The sequence below is a fragment of the Ochotona curzoniae genome, unplaced genomic scaffold, assembly GCF_017591425.1.
Source record: "Ochotona curzoniae isolate NIBS_2020 unplaced genomic scaffold, NIBS_Ocur_1.0 scaffold_3223, whole genome shotgun sequence".
Taxonomy (NCBI): Eukaryota; Metazoa; Chordata; class Mammalia; order Lagomorpha; family Ochotonidae; genus Ochotona; species Ochotona curzoniae.
The window spans coordinates 9,793,794-9,811,639 of NW_024467108.1; positions in this window are offsets into that span (position 1 = coordinate 9,793,794).

Sequence of the window (17,846 nt, forward strand, 5' to 3'; positions counted from 1 at the left end):
AGATCATCACATTATATCAAGCAAATTAGATAAATTTTAAACCATTGAAAAGATTTATCAATTAGAAAAACATTTGCAATGTCATCTCTTTTTCATAACTTTATCAGGAACTTTCCTGCATACTCTCAACATAGATTGTCCATATCTTAGACTGTTTGTCCATATCTCTGTTCAAAGCTCACTCATAATTACTTTTTCTGAAAAGTAAAAAAGGCTTAGTTCAGTGAGAATCATGATAAGAATTATAACCAATAATCAAATGAAAAATACTTACTGATGATCATGTAGTTTACCACACGATTATCAGTTATTATACCCTACCAGAGTCCCTAAACCCTACACGTGTGTTTACATTTATTTCAAGTCAAATTCATTTTCTAATAGCTATTTTGTTTGACAGGCAGATGTAAAGAGAGAAGGAAGGAGAAAAGGAGACAGGCTCCATCCACTGATTCACTCCCCAAATGTCTACAATCGCCAGAGGTGAACTGAGTTAATCCCAGAGGCCAGGATCCTTTTCTGTGTCTCCCACATGGGTCGAGAGGCTTAAAGGCTTGAGTCATTCCCCGCTGCCCATCCAGGCAACAAACATGGATCTGGATTGGAAGTAAGGCAGCTGGGACTAGAATTGGCACAAATATTGGATACTGGTGCTTACAGGTGCAGGGTTAGCCAGTTGAGACACATCGTCAGTGCCAGCAAATTTATTTCTAAAATGAATCTTATTTTAAGATTTGTGTTTATTGGAAAGACAGATTTCTTACATAATGCATTTAACTGTTATGCTGTAGCCTAGTTACCAAAAATAACTCATTTCCGTCATTACTGAAAAACACAATGAGACAATTTAAAATTTAAACTATACAAAGTGCACACATTATAATGAAAACCTGTTAGATTGTCCTATTTCATTTAATTTTCTTTGTTTCTGGACCTTTTTTTTTTACTGATATTGTGGGTAACTTTCTAAGATGAAATTATTATATCATTTAATCACATTGAAAATGTATCCTATCTCTGGAATATTTAATAATAATATATAAATGTTAATGATAGCAACACTAGCCAGTTTATTTTGATGGTTGTCATATGTTTTATTCTAAGCATTTATACACATATACTGAATCCTCAAAATAACTACAAGCACTGTAGTCAAAACTTTACACGTGAAGATATGAAGATGTTTAGATGCAAATGCTTAAATAAATATATTACTTTGTGTTACCTAGTTACTGAATGAAACTTTCAGTACAGAGAATAAAGTTTATATTTTTTCTGAAAAAAGAAAAACACAATGGGTCATTAGGATGATTCGCCAGCTACTTGCCAGTTGACAATGATGCTTTGGAAGAGAACATAGAGGAAATAAAACAGCCAGTTACAGGCACACGTCCCTCAGGATATTCTGAATTGAGATGGATAGGGCACATTAGTGAATGTTGACAACAATGGCCTAATCTACCATATTATCTTTTTCCATGCTATTATCGCAGCTGCAGCTAAAGTTACGAACAGACATATCATTCAGTTAAACTTAGGCAAGTAAACAACCTAATCCTTACCCTAGAAGGAGCCCCAATGTATTTAGCGACCACAGGTCTGAGTAAAGTCAGATTATTAGGAATCTATGCCATAAAAATAATTAAAAAAAAGTATTTATTCTGAAGTTGAACCTGATTTTGAAAGCCAGCAAATATAACAAACTATACTATATAAATTTTCAAGGATAAGTAAGTATGTGAATATATGTTAAAATTATGAAATAGGCGGATTTCTGGTCATGTGGGGGATACATGGGAGCTCTTTTGTGTGGGATTTGCAAGAATGAGTCAAATATAAATGCATTAGACATATTTTGGAAACATGTGAAAGTGAGTCATCAATGAATACTCAGGACTGACATGTTATTGAAATTTTACAATAGCTAACATTTATTTCCACCTCTTTATAAGTAGACTAAATAAAATTAAGATTTGAGATGATTATTTTGGTCTATTTATAGGCCACAAAATATCTATAAGACATTTTAATATTACTCATGACCACAGAGCACTTATGTGCTATTTTGTGTTTTATAATTCATTCACAGTAATTCATATAAGACATGAATTACTTCACAGAAATAGATCAGGAAAACATTATCTTATTTTTACATGTTATACTAGGTTTCCAAAATTTTTAGCGATATAATCAAGATAGCACAACCAGTAAGTGATTATATGTAAACTAAAGCTCATGCCTTTCCTTGAAGAAGACAGAAATAGAGCAATGAGAGAGAGACGGAGACAGAGACATTTGGGAAAGGTGTTCCATTTACTGTTTCATCGCTCATATGCCTACAACCACAAAAACAGAGTCAGCTTGTAACCAGGACACAAGGCCTTCCCAGGAGGCATGTTAGCAGGAGGCTGGATTGGAAACAGAACAACCAGGACTCAAAACTAGCACAGGAATCCCAGGGATTATGAGCACGACCTTATCACAAGGGGTAAATTAACTGTTGCACCAAACTCCTACCCCCTTTTTAAATAAATAGTATGTAATTATACATCTTTATGTAACAGAGTATAAAAATTCAATGCAAGTATTCAATGTGTGAATATCAAATAATAATTTTGGCATTTATCTTGTTCTATTGCTATTCTAATATATTATGTTATCTCTGTAATTTTTTTTTAGAGTGCATATTTTTATAGCAAAGCCAGATATACAGAGAGGATGAGAGACTGAGAGGAAGATCCATCCAATGATTCACTCCCCAAGTGACTGCAACAGCCGGTGCTGCACCAATCCAAAGCCAGGAGCCAGGAAATTCTTCCAGGTCTCCCATGCGGGTGCAGTGTGCCAAAGCTTTGGGCCATCCCAGGCCACAAGCAGGGAGCTGGATGGGAAGTGGGGCTGCCAGGATTAGAACCGGCACCCATATGTGATACTGGCACATTCAAGGTGAGAACTTTAGCTGCTTGGCACTGTGCAAGGCCCTTGTCTGTAAGGTTTTATATAAAACTATTAGAAGCAAAAGTGAAATAAGGCAAAATGGCTACCACATTTCCCATGTCAGTAACCTTAAATGTTACTAACATCTTGAATGAATATAGATTCCAGATAAATTTATGGTTCCAATCACTTGCTAAGTTTCAGCACTTTAGATTAATTTACAAATGATCTCATGAATGATGGTACTTGAACAGTAACTAACAGTAACTTACTTAGATACTCCGCTCTGAATAGTAGCTATCTGAAGTAAGGATTCAAAAACCAAACAAATAAAACACATAGGGATGTTTGTGCAGCAATGCACTCTTACTGAGAAATGCATTAAAAGGAAAGAGGGCAGTTCAAAATGTCTCTTTTCTGAAGAGAAGGGCAGATAAGAGTGTATGCTGCAATTTAAAAGAGACAATCTCTCAATAATGGCAGCAATGTAGATAAGGCATAAATGTACTTTTCACATATGAATGACAATAGGAGCAAAAAATTGAGATGTAATCCATAATGTGGAAGATCATTTCAGGAAAAGAAATTTTAGGTCAAAATAAGACATGAAGGTTATTTTAAACCTTCTGCAAGGTTGATTTTTCATAAATTTATTAAAAGTATTTATTATTTCCATAACATAATGCACTCTAATCAGTAAGCCAATGGTTATGATTTTAAATTGTTTATTAGCATGTGAGTTTTAAGAGTACATGTAAATTTTCTTTTACATCTATTTTTTTTAATGCATTGGCTTCACTGCTTCTCATTCCCATGGATTAATTTCTACCTTGGTTAAATGTGCTTATTTTTGCTTTTTTGTGTTTTGTCTTATTTTTCTACTTTTTACTAGAATGGCAATTAAGGAAACAGATTTCAAGTAAGAAAATCTATGTTCCAGCCCTGTCTGTGCTATTTATTAACTCTGGGGTCTTAGGTAAATTATTTATCACCTCTGTACCTATGTTTTCACCTCTTTGGAGTGGTTCTAATGGAACTCATACATCTTAGAGCCATCATGAGTATTAAATTTCACATTGCACATAGAAAGCACTGTACTTTGTATATGGTGAATGGTAAATATAAGTTAGCTATCATGAGCAGTACTGCTTTTTATGTACTACATATTATCATTATTTCCATCTTAAAGTCATATTATTCTTATTAGGAATTTGTTAGGTATTTATTCAAGTTGAAAACATGTTTAGAGTTTATTCTATATTAGACACAAATCTAGACTTTCTTTCCACAGAGTAAAATAAGTGAAATGAAATGAAAATAGAACATAACCTGAAGACAAGGTAGCAACCTGGAGCTTCTTGCAGATTCGTGATCTTAACAACCTTTCTGATGAGACATTTAAGCTATACTTCAACAAAAGAAAATAGCCAGCTGTAAAACAGTATAGATTTTGTACACTAGGGGCAAGCTAATAGGTAATGAAAAAAAGTGCTTTCTAAAATTAAGATAAAAGTAAAATAACAGTAATAATTGTAGCTACCAGGAATTAAACTCATACTGTGTGCTAGGGCCTTGAATCCATTTACTCCTTAATACAAGTCATATTATATTGAAACTCAAAGTTTAAGGATAAATAAATTAACATCACAAAAGAGTTAAGTATCTTGCTCACAACAACAAGAATTCTGCTTCTGTAACTGTGTTCTTAAGCACTGATACTAGCATGTTGTACCTGCGGCATAGAGAAATAGAACTACGAGGTAGGAGCATATTGGGCAAGGAGGGAATGTCATGAATGAGAATATATATTAAAGCATATAAAACAATGTGGTAATCTCATTATTTATAGCTTTAAGTAGGATTACGAAAGTGATTGGGAAGGAGCATTCACTTTAGGTTCATTTATACTCTGATGCCTTGACAGGGACTGCAGAGGCTTTGCTCAGCTGGCAGCAGGCAGGAGGAGTACTTATGTGGGACCTCTCCAGAAGAGCAGACTCAGGACAACGGAACATCTCACTCAGTATAACAATCCTCTAAACAAGTGTATGTTATAAAATCAGAACCCATTTGGCTTTGTGTGACCCAACCTGGGAAGGCATGTAATATCCATTCTACTCTGTTCTATATTGGTTGAAGTCACCACAATCTAACCCAAATATAAACAGTAGGTTTTCATAAGCATCAACTCACAACATAAGAAGTGATAAATTAATATGAGGCTGATTTAAAATGGCCAAGATGAATTATCACAGATTATTACAAAACTGAAGTGACTGTCCTGAAACATATACTTAGAATTTAGGTCTTTGCAAGTGCCAGCATGCCAGCCAAGCATATCCATTCCCCTCACTCTTATTAAGCCAGCTTCTTTTCTCTAAACCATCACAAAAACAACCGCTTTGAAATTTTTGCTAAAAAATGAAAACTTCATTTCTGCAAGTTCTGAAACCCTAAATATTCATCTATTCTCTATGAATATGATGGAAACAATTACATCTTCCTTAAACTGGAAATCTGCATCATCATCAATAGCAGAGATTGTCAAATATGTCTCAGAGTCTTAAAAATACATCAATTGTTTGCAGATCCCATACTTATGTGCAGAATATAGATCAACTCTCATATACTGACAGCTGGTTTTAACAACGAGAGTAATCTTGGCTTCTGCTAAACTGGCCGTAAGGTGTTCATATGGTAACATCAATTATTTACTTCTTGTAAATATCCTTTTGACATTAAAATGTAAGGGGACTCCATTCTCTGTTAATTTTCAGACACCAGACAATCTGCAACACAAAACAGTGGGAGGACAGCACATATGTGAGTTGTCAAAGTGAGGCCCTCTTTGGTATCCAACAAATAGATGACACTGGTAAAACAAAAAAGGGAATGAAAAGGAAAGTCACAGAATACAAGGAAGGTTAGGGGGGAAATGGGTTAACAAGGAAGAACATTTTTTTGAAGATGTATTTATTTATTTGAAAGTCAGAGTTACAGAGAGACAGAGGGAAGAAAAGAATGAAAGACCCTCAAGCAAGTGGGCAAGCTCAGAGCAAGCCCACATTTCAGAGAAGTGATCAATGCTATGCATCCCACAGCTGAAGTCCCAGAGTCCAGTGTGAAAATGGATTAGAATAGACAAATAGGGTACAGAGACAACATCTAACAGATTCCAGTGGCAAATAAGGAAGAAACCTACATTTACTTTGATTACAAAAAATTATAGTAGTGAAAACCAAATAGTGTCTAGAACTTCTGTTATTCATTGATAAGAAAAAATAAAGTAACAAGTGAAAGAAACGCATTGGACACAAAATACACTACATGAGCATCAATTGTTTTAGAATAGACATACTATAATACAAAAAAGTTTATATAGTCTGATATAATGGCTGTAATGTCAGCTACTTAGAAGAAACTGAGAAGCATCAATTGGAATGAAGAGGAATAGGTAAATAAAAAGTAATTTATGCATATACATGTGATTGCATGGCAAGTAAATTAGCATGGGAAGGGATAAGATTGTTAATTCAGTATCCTTCAATAGCTTCTGAATTGAGAGATTACTACCACAAACACTACGCTGCATACATATGTTGAAATGAATATACACATGAGATGTTCTATACCCTTGAGTTCATAGATGAGCTGGTGAGTGTGACAGATACCCACCATTGTTCCCTTGTCAAGACATTTTTTTAAAAAGTAGCAATGACAAATCACAGACTACTTTGCATCTTGGGGGTCAAGCACAAATGAAATCCCACATTTTAGTGGCGAATGCTTGAGGTTTAGAAAACATAACATCAACAGAAACTTGATGAAGAGATTCTTGCTGGAAAACAATGTCATGAAACAATGTATATTTAAAAGTCGCAGGTGAGGGAAGTAATTTTCTGACTTTCATTACTTACTGATCAGCTTGTATGCATGAGGGGCAGCTGAGAAGGGGTGGCTGAGAAGAGTGAGAAGAGCTGGGGCTTCTCCAACTCTGAGGCCATGCTTCTGTGGCATGTGCTTTTACTCAATGCCCACTGACATCAACTGGTCTAAATCATTCACTGATACGGATGTTTCTTTCTTTATATATTTACACGTTTTATATATATGTTATATGTATAGGTTATATAAATATAAAACATGATAAATATATATTAAAGCTCTTTCTGCTTTAAACAGTCTATATTTTTAAACACATTTTACTTGAACCACAATTACCACACAAATTTAGAAAAAAAAAACCAATTATTTGTTAAAAAAAAACAAATAAATAAATACAAAGTGCTCTTTACAACAAAAACACAATGAAAAAACAACCAAGTTTCAGTTTTGGCCAATCCCTGAATGACAGTACTGGATAGCAGGGAAGAATTTATGAAAAGGCTATCTGAGAAATACTGAAGACAACAAGTAGGGTATGGTCATCAAAATATCATGAGACATGATAGTTACTATTTGGCCATCAAATATCTTTCTAATCACCACTGCCAAAACCATGAGCTTCTCTGATCCTGACTTCTCATAGATACAAAAATCAAGAGATTATGTTAAGTTTCTTTCTTGCTGTAAAATCCTATAAATCTAAGAGAACAATTCATTTTACTTATATGAATACATTTTCAAACATGTCAGAATTTCAAAAGGTATTTTATTTCCTAAGGAATATCATGAGACTTTTACTTGACTCTTACAATGATAAATGTCAAATCAGTTGTTAACATGAAAGCTCATTTAGCTACTTAGGAGTTTTCAGATTCTGATCAAATTAGCAAAAAGTGAATATCTCCTTTTTGTGAATGACAGCACACAGGTACAAGAGCATTAGAAAATATGGTATGAGATACCTGTATGATGTTAAATTTTATTAATGACATAAGTTCCTTGCTTTCATCACCTACTTATTATTTAAAACTGAAAACATGATTTTATCAATTTGAACGAATCCACATTTTTATTATGAGGTAGGGATATGGGGAACAAAATGATACTATGTAATTCAAGCACCATAATTTCTAATAACTTTTACACAGACATCAACACAACAGTTGTTCTTACCCTCCATCCTCAATTTTAGAAGATTCATGAATGAAAATTAACCACTAGTTGGGAGACCAGACATGGCAGCTCAGTACAACCTCTCGTGCACCAACGTGATATCAGATATGGCTTACCCCATTGCTTTATCTTCCTGTAAAAGCATCTCTCATAATGGCCCCTTGTGCCGATGAATGCCAACACTGGATGATTTTGTTCATTATCTGTTAATGTGCGTAGATCTGAATCTTTGAAAATGAATGTAACCTCTTTGTAAGAAGTAAGAAAAAAGGTCTTTCTATTTCTTGCAGTAAGTCATTTTACAGGAACTAGTGGAAAGCTCATACTTATATTTGACATATTTTTTTCTTCAAAAGCATAGACAGTTATCTGCATTCTGATTACAGCAGAATGATTTTCTTCATTTCAGAAATCCTCTCCATATCCTCAAGGCTTTGCTGTTTGTTGAGAGGTTGGAATGGACTGTACTGCTCTTAAACAGCAACAGTGGCAGAGACAGATCCTTTTCAGCAGAAGTAGTAAACTTTTCTCACGCTTTCTAAAACCAACTTACCACTTGGGAGTTTTAAAAATATTAGCAATTTCATCTAGGTTATCTTAAAATGTATACACATGTCAAACTGAAAATGTAACATGCAGGGGCTGGTGCTGAGGTGAAGTCATCTAAGCCTCCACCTGCAGAACCAGCATCCCATATGAGCATGAGATCAAGTCCAGGCTGCTCTAGTTCAATCCATCTCAGAGCCAATGGCCTCGCGAAGCAGTGGAGTATGGCCCAAAAGTTTGGGCCATACTCCATCTGGGAAATAAAAGAGAAGGCTGTAGGTCACAGATTTGAATCATCCCAGCTCTGGTCTTTGTGACTGCGGAATGAACCACAGAAGATCTGTGTGTGCTTTTTCTTCTCACCCTATAACTCTGCCTTAGTAATAAAAATAATAGCTTGATTGGATGTGGAAGCAACTGATGTTATTGTGAATAATCAAATGACACTAATTAAGTTATCTGTTTAATAGAATAATCATTTTCAAATATTCTTATTCTGAAATCTGACTGAATAGTAATATATTGGAAGGAAAACTCCTGCATGCTATTTCTTGATCAGGGTAATTTTATCCATTTACTTTTGATTCATATTAATTTCATAGTAAAGCGAGTTTTTTTTTACAGAACACATAGTGGTATTTTTCAATTGACTTTGACAATGTCCTGAAAATGTGCATTTAGATAATTTATACATAAATGTGATAGCATATAAATGAATTAATTTCTATCCTATGAACCCTGTTCTTTGTTGTTTTGTTCTCCACAATTGTTTGCTTTCTGTTGTTTCAATATAGTTCTTTTATGGTGTCCTTTTATATGCTATACAGATATGTTTTTAATTTTTATTCATTGTTCCACTGTTTGTACTACAGTTTATATATTATTACATTATTATTATATATGTATAATCAAACTCCATGTCAAATATCATTATACGACTGTCTATTTTACTATTACTATAATTCATTTCACATGCATGTGAGCAAACAGAAGGATATACACTTACATGCATATATCCATACTACACATAAACATATAATTAACTAATAAAATTAATCGAAGAAACTAAGGAGTATAATTACTAATTTGAGACAGAACAAACTTCAGGGTAAGGTTAATTTTCATGAGTAAAGAAGTATCTCACATCTAGAAGAAATGCTTAGACTTCTAGATGCATACATGCTACAAAAATCAAATCACAAAGACATACAAACATAAATAGGGCAATAAGCAAGACAGGGATCAAATCAGTAATAAAGACCCTTCCAACAAAGAAAAGTCCAGAATCAGACGGCTTTACAACTGAATTATACTAGACTTTTAAAAGATTAGGTAGTTCCTAACTGGCCTTCGCTAGGACAGGAGGTGAACTGAGTAGTGCTGGCTCATGGACCCCTTGGTATGCGTGAAATCTGACACTTCGAGGGGTTCTGAAGGAGGAGCCTGGGCAACTCCTCTGGCAGGACACAGACCCTGCAAGTAAGTGCAAAAAGCATGGAAGCAAACAGCCAAGAGGTCATGGAAAGTGTCCCACTGACATACACTTGGCATGAGTCAGGGGCAGACTAGGCTGAATTAGTTCACATCATCCACTGGCAAACGCAAACGCCAGAACAGAGTGTGGGTTGAACCAGGTTTGGTCGCCACAAAAGCAGTACACAACAAGGAATGCCAAGGTGAGGCTGCCTGTGCCAGATGTAACCACAGTGCCCAACCAGCACACATGAGAACCAGGAAGGCAGGGGGCAGAACCAGCAGGGGAATAAAGGATGGTTCCCTTGCTGAACAGCTACTCCCACTAGAGAGCCTGAGCTGGGATGGGGGTAGAACAGACTATGCAGGGCTACAATACCTGTGGGCCTCATGTGGCCTAGATCAGGGATAAACTAGGCTGGGTTGATTGTTCCTACTGGTGCAAACTACAATTAGAGTGGGTGAGGGTTGTTGGGGTTTAGCCACAGCATCAGCTGGCAGAAACTGGCACTGGGAGCTAGTTCCATAAAGTTAAACCACAGAACCACGGTGGAGAGTGCATAATCTGGAAGTGGGAGAGGCCTGGGAGGGAAATAGTGGGCTCCTCCCTCTTGGGTTACCACCCCCCACGGGAGGGCACAAAAACTAGGACAGGGGCTGGGGTGGCTAGACAGACACCCAACAACATCCGTGATGGAACAAAGTTTTAATACCCATTGACATGTATGAAAGCAGAAGGGGATGTGGGACAAACTGGACTAGTCCTCCACATATACTGGCTAACCAGGGTAGAGGGCGGGCCTGGTTGGGGTTATTGTGGGTCGCTGGGCAGAACCAGGCTGGACTGCAACAACCATTGGTTCCAGTGGAAGACAGGGATGGAAACAGAACCAACCCAGCGACTGCAACCACCAGCTGATCTGGGCAATGGACTGTGCCCAGCCCTGTTCTTTCTAGTACATACAAGAATCTGGTTTGGGAGCACCTCAGACAAAGCTTCTTTGGTGATCCCCCCAATTGAGCTTTTGGACTCAGAATGCTAACCATCAAATGACAGAGGTCAGAACAAGTCAATCAACCACCTCAGCTTATGTTGACAATGAAAATACTGGGCAAACGGAGACTATATGATGGACTATGTCGATCAGTGGAATCTGCAACGACCGCATCGTGCTTGGAGTGGTAAGAGTGGTAGCAATTCAGAACTGTTGAACTATCAGAACCACTTGAGAAAGATCCTCGGAGCATGTCCCACATTCGGGACCTGGGGTGGGTGGGAGACTGGGTGGGGCGTCTCCCTTAAAATCTCCTTTTACACCAAATATATTAAGGAAACTATGCAGAACTGATTGTCTTACCCATCTTCCTGTAGTGTTTGAACCTTTTTACCCTAATTATGTCAAGATTGTCAAAAACAATAATAGTAATAAAAAAAGATTAGCTAGTTCAACTGTTCCTAAACCATTCAAAACAACTGACAGAGAGTAAATCCTCCCTCACAAAACTCCTATGAGCACAGAAATACTTCAATTCCAAACAAAAATAAATAAAAATACAATAAAAAAAGAAAAATATAAATGTATCCCTTTGATGAACACGGATGTAAAAATCCTCAAAAAATATTAGCTACTAAAATCCAACAACATATCAGAAAGGTATCCACCTGGATCAACTTAGATTTATATATGGTGCAAGCATGTTTCAACATAACGATTCAAAAAAATGGGATACATCACACTAACATGTGGAAGAAAATCATATGCTTACCTGATAGTTACATAATAGACTCAGAGAAAGCAGTTGATAAAATATAAAATCCAAAAACTTTAAGCAAATTAGCTATGCAAGGAATATTTATTAACATAATCAATATATGTAATATGTAGCAAATTCACACCCAATATCAGTTATGGAACTTCCTTTATTCTATTTTTTCCCTACAAACACACTCACATCCCTTGGTCACCGTACCACACAGCTTTTGGGAAACATTCATTCTGAGTGACTTGTGTTTTCTGAAAGGTAATACCCAAGATCCCAAGTACAAATCTCATTTGACTTTGCGGTGTCTATGCTTGAGTTGCTTCACACCCGTGACATGCATGTCTCACTGTTATCATGGCCTGCCTCCCTAGCTTCCCTCCCAGCTCCCATCCTATCTGCTGTGATAAAGTCTCCATGATCTCTCTTGTGTTCCTACTTTGCTATTCTGGTCTCTGTCTTTGATCCTGAAATGCTCCAATCTCACATGCTATTCAACGTCTCATACTCTGTAAAAGCTACCCATGTTGCGACATATTCATTCCCCAACAGAAATAGATATAAACTCTCCATTATACCCATTATTTTTAAAAAGTACTCCACCTTTTTGCACGGCGTGGTGGTCTAACAGCTAAAGTTTCCACCTGGAGTGTGCTGGGATCACATAGGGGCACCAGTTCTAATCCTGGAGGTCCTGCTTCCCATCCAGCTCCCTGCTTGCAGCCTGGGAAAGCAGTTGAGGTCCACCCAAAGTTTCGGGACCCTGCACTTGCATGGGAGACCCAGAAGAGCCCCTGGCTCCTGGCTTCAGATATGTGTAGCTCTAACCATTGCAGTCACTTGCGGAGTGAATTATTAGATGGAAGCTCCTCCTCTCTCTCTCTCCTACTCTCCAAATATATCTGACTTTGCAATTAAATAAATCTTTTTTTAAAAGTACTCCACCTTAACTACAGATTCTGCCAAAAGCTGATTATTGGCTTCTGCCTCTACTCCCTGACACTGCCCTTTCTGATGGTTGAACCAACACTGTTTCCTGAGTTTACTGGAAATAAATTTCCTAAGACTTCCTATATGGCTGCTACTCAGTGATTTATAGCACACATTGAATTAGTACTGAGTAAATAATGGTATAAATATAAAGAATTTTTTGCTAGTAATTGGCTGCAATGTGATCCAGAACATGACTTGCTAGTTGCTTTCTCATAGACCAAGAGCATGTCCTTTATTTTCATTTTACAATTGTGGACTCCGAAAACTAAAGCAAGTTTATTTTTCAATAGCTGAATTTCATGAATTTGGTGAACTTATAATAGGCTTGTTTTATTTGCCATCTTCAGTAGTAAATTCTTTTCATGGAGTTTCTATGGTTTAATGATAACCAGAAATGACTGGAACAGTTAAAGAATTCACTTCATTAGTGCACAGTATGCTAATTTGCATCACAAAACAATTCATTTAGATACAGAAAGCTGCTCTGCATGTCTTTTCTTCATGCATAGCATAATTGTACCTTTATTAATGCAAGCTCTCAAGGTATCCATCTTAACTTTCTCGTTCTCCAGCTGTCAGGGATGGTGAATACCAGCATTTTCTCCAGTGCTTTTAGGGGAAAGAGGTTCATGATGTAAAATCTATGCTAATTAATTGTATACTATTCACTTTTATAATAAAATGAAAGTTTCGAATGAATAACCTTTGTTTTGCAGCTGTAGAACCATGAGAGGGATCTGAATTCAAATTCTTTTTCCATTGTAAATGTTACTTTTGTAAATTTTTCCTTTCTCAATAATTTTCATCTTTCTCTTTCTTTCCTCTGGTTCTATCCCTGTCTTGCTCAGTATATGCAAAAATGGCTGTTATAAATGTTATAATGATATATGCAATCGCTACTGCTCAAGTGTAATATTATGACATTACTAAGGAAACATACTTTTAAGCACACAAAGAACAGATATAGATTAAGCTTTCTACTTCCTATTTTAAAATTGTTTCTTATTAGGTTGTTGTGGGAAGAAAATAAGAAGCTGTTCACCACAATACTGCAATGAACTGAATGTACAACCTCCCACCCCTTGCATCGAATTCATTTGTGGAAATCTAATAGCTGTGAAAGTATTGGAAGGCAGAATCTTTGGGAAATATTTATATTGTAAAGAAAGAGATTTCATGGATGAGACAAGTGCTCACAAAAGACAAAGGTCACTTGCTATTTTCTTCCCTTTACTTCCTAACTTGTGAACATGCAATTAAAAGATAACCATCTGCAACAAAGCCAAAGTTGTTGTGCCATGAGACTGACTATAGCTTGCCTGGCACTTGCATGTTGGGCTTCCCAACCTCCTGAACTGACAAAGGCATTGTTCATCTTTATGAACCATCAAAACTAAGCTACATTGTAAAGAGACTTGCATATTTCAATAAAGCCTTAATATCCATTAAACTCTTTCTAAGCTGTGTAAAATTTATTTCTCATAATCTTCTCTATCTGAACAGAAAATTGTCTGATTATAACCATTTACTTCATCATTCATACAAACACAGGTACTTCTCCATGTTGAGAATGCTTCTAGAAGTTGCACTGGATACAATCCAAACCATTGTGGTTAAATACAAAAAGATATAGAAACCAGTGTCTGTATCTTTTATTCCCAGAGTACCTTAAGGGTGACATATACCATGATAATCACTCTGGGTATTATTTCTACATTTCAAAGCAGTCATACTGCTAAATATCACTGCATGTTACAGTAATGAGGAACTAATGATCAGAGAATTAAATCACCTAATGAGAGACACATAATTTTAAACCAGAAACTAAGATATATTTTCAGGTATTTTTCAGCCACTGTGTTTTTTAATGAATCATTATCCTGTGGAAAGGGGAGCACCTGTTCATTTTGTTAAAAAATGAAAGCTGTTGACTAGAATTGAGCATCAATTTTCTAAAGGTGGTGGAAAAATATTCCAACAGCATTGATTCTATGTGAGAGTTGTGTCTCCTTTTGTAGGACACCCACTCAATGCATTTGTGGAACACAGGAAAAACTACAGGTGTAAGACCCTACCATCTTTGTCTACATACATAAATGTTTTACATCAAAGTATTATATAGTTAGAGGTATTCTAATCTGAGAACTCTGAGGTCATCCACCCCTGTTTGGATCTAACACATGGAATGGAAAAAGCCCAAATCCTTCCTTGTAGGATCCAAGGACTTCAGAATAACAGCCAGGAGCCCTGAGTGGTCCTCAGAAACAGAACAGTAAACAAACTTCCTTCAGGACTAGGGAGAGGAGCTTTCTCTGGTCCTTACTTAGTTCCAACTTTGGATTCCCACTCTCTCTTACAATGACCATCAGGGTTGCTATGGGAGCCCCGCCTCCCTGCCCCAAAAAACAAAACAAAAAAATTAGAATAAATAGAGAACAAGAAAAGCTTACAATCAGACAGGAAATGGTCAGTGTGGACCCACATATATCTTACTAGGTAGGACACAAAGATTAGTTACTCCTCCTCACTTGGGCACTGAAGATTTCTCTGCACACCTCTCCTAAAACTCTCTGCACCTCAATTGATGACATACGCCTTGTTAGAGTTATAAGCCAGTTTAGACTATCCTAAAATCTGCCAAGTTCAGCAAAACTATGCTTTAACACTATAAACTACTAAATGCTAAAATGAAAACAAACACGAGACAGCTGAATAGTACCCTTTAGCCATTTTAAGGTATATAGAAGCTGGCTGTATATAAACTAAAATTGAAATGTCAATGAAGTAGTCACAGGATGTGGTTAAGAACTTGCATTTTTTAACATATTGGTTACTCAATACCATGTCAATTAATTCCATGTTGTAAATTGTTGTTGATATTATATTGTAGCTTTAAATTGATCGGGATGATATTCTGCCAGCTCTGCCTTCACACCAAAGATGGTCTCCCCAAGAAACTGTTGAATTTATCTGGACACTAAGATGCTGGACTCCATCCTTGGTATACATTTGCAATGAAAAAAAGAATCTTGACTGAACTTGAACTGTGGTAATGCAACAAGGTGTAGGAACCCAACATGAGGGGAGGGCACGGGGAGGGGTTGGGGGAATCCCAGTACCTATGAAACTGTGTCACATAGCGTAATGTAATTAATAATATAAATAAATAAATATATTCTATTATCTAACCTGATAGGGCAAACTTGAATATAGAACTTGGAATTCTGAGTAGAACGTGATACTCACAGGAATCTTGGTCCCAATTTCTAACCTACAATTCTAAATCCCCAAGCTTGCTTTCTTCTATACTAACTCTGACATATTTCACATCGGTGAGTTTCTTGGATGTTCCCTAGATAGGCATGCAACCTCTATCTCCTGCTGTAAATAGAATCATGCTTTTTGGTCTTTGCCCACACACCCCCCCCCCTTTTTTTTTTTTTTTTGTATCTTCATTCTGCTTTCTTCTGCTCTTATTCTCTTTCCCTCTCACATAATACAGCCTGAGTTCAAATGGTTGATTCCACATGACTTTGGGTTAGTATTTGGTGTCTCTATACTCCAGTTTCCTCATCTTTAAATCCCTGAAACTGAGAGCTCCAATCTTACCTGATTATGGGATTACAGATTCTGTTTTAAGCAATTATCATCTCACATCTCATCAACCAAATGAATGCTGGTTTCCATTTTTTTTCTCCTCTTCTTTCCCCTGTCTCTTGACACTCTTCCATTTGCTTTCACTGCTATTTTCTCCTTTGCTTGTTTTCAAACTTTTAATATAATTCTCTTGGTTCCATATACTATTATTGACTCATCTGGAACAGCCATAGTTTTGGACTAGAGCTACAGTGGTTCTAACCTGAGGATGATTTTCATTTTCACAGGACATTTATCAATGGTTGGAGGCAATTTCCTTGCAAAAACTGAAGTGGTGCTAACACAGATCTAGATATATTGTTAAGCATCTTAAAATACAAAAAGCCCTAGTAACAAAGAAAAAAAATATTTCCCCAAATGTCAAGGATATTCAGTTTGAGAACAGTATTCTGCAAGTTCATGTAAAAGTGAGTCATAATTTTAAGACTATCCCATTCTCACAGGAGAACCAATGAATTATATATATATATGTACATAATATTATATTATACTATATATTTTGTCTTAAATAGCAGGTATGAGAGCAGTGGAAGCATAATAGACATTTCAATAAACTGCCTTGGAAAACATAGAAGGATCTTACAAAAATTGTAGTTTGAATGACTCTTAAAGAACATTAAAAAAAAAAAATAGAAGTTCCCAAGTACTGATTTGTTTCTAGGCACCAGCCATAGGATGAAGACCTTTTGACACATTATGAAAATGTGCTGTTCATCAGTTTGTCTAAAGAAATGTAAGTTATTTCTTTCGCATCCACAGTGAAATTTATTATCCAAAATGTATATGTATATTTTACATATTTGGTTCTGTGCACAGAAGATAATAAGTGCTCAGAAAAGTGTATATCTTATTAATATATATTAATATATCCTGAATACTAATTTATTATCCATATACACTCTATATTAAGTTTACTACATTATGTGCCAGTGTATTTTAAAACAAACTGATTTCTGCCTTCAAGGTTCAAGTGCTTAAAGCTTAATTCCTAGAAATTTTATGGGAGAACAAGCTAGAAACAGCTAACAGTGACAAGACAGCTCGAGGACAGAGGAGGTTTCATGGCAGAACAACAGCAACGAGTCTGAAGGGGCATGGTTGAATCCAAATGGCGAAGTCTTTTACATTTGGCTAGAGTGAGCCTAGGATGTAGGCTACCGATAGCCTATTGCCTGTTTTACCTGCAGCTACGCTGTTTAGCCCACAGATATGGACTGAGATGCAAGAAGCATCTGTAGCCCTGGTCAGATCACTCCAAATAGGTAGTTAAAGAAAGATAAGTGTGAAAATAATGACAGCAAAATGTTGAATGGACTTATTTAATACTGACAGGACAGATTTCTGAGAAATACAGGAAAAACTAATTGTAAAACAAAGATAAACAATAGCATACCTGAGAACATAACTGTATAAAATGCCAA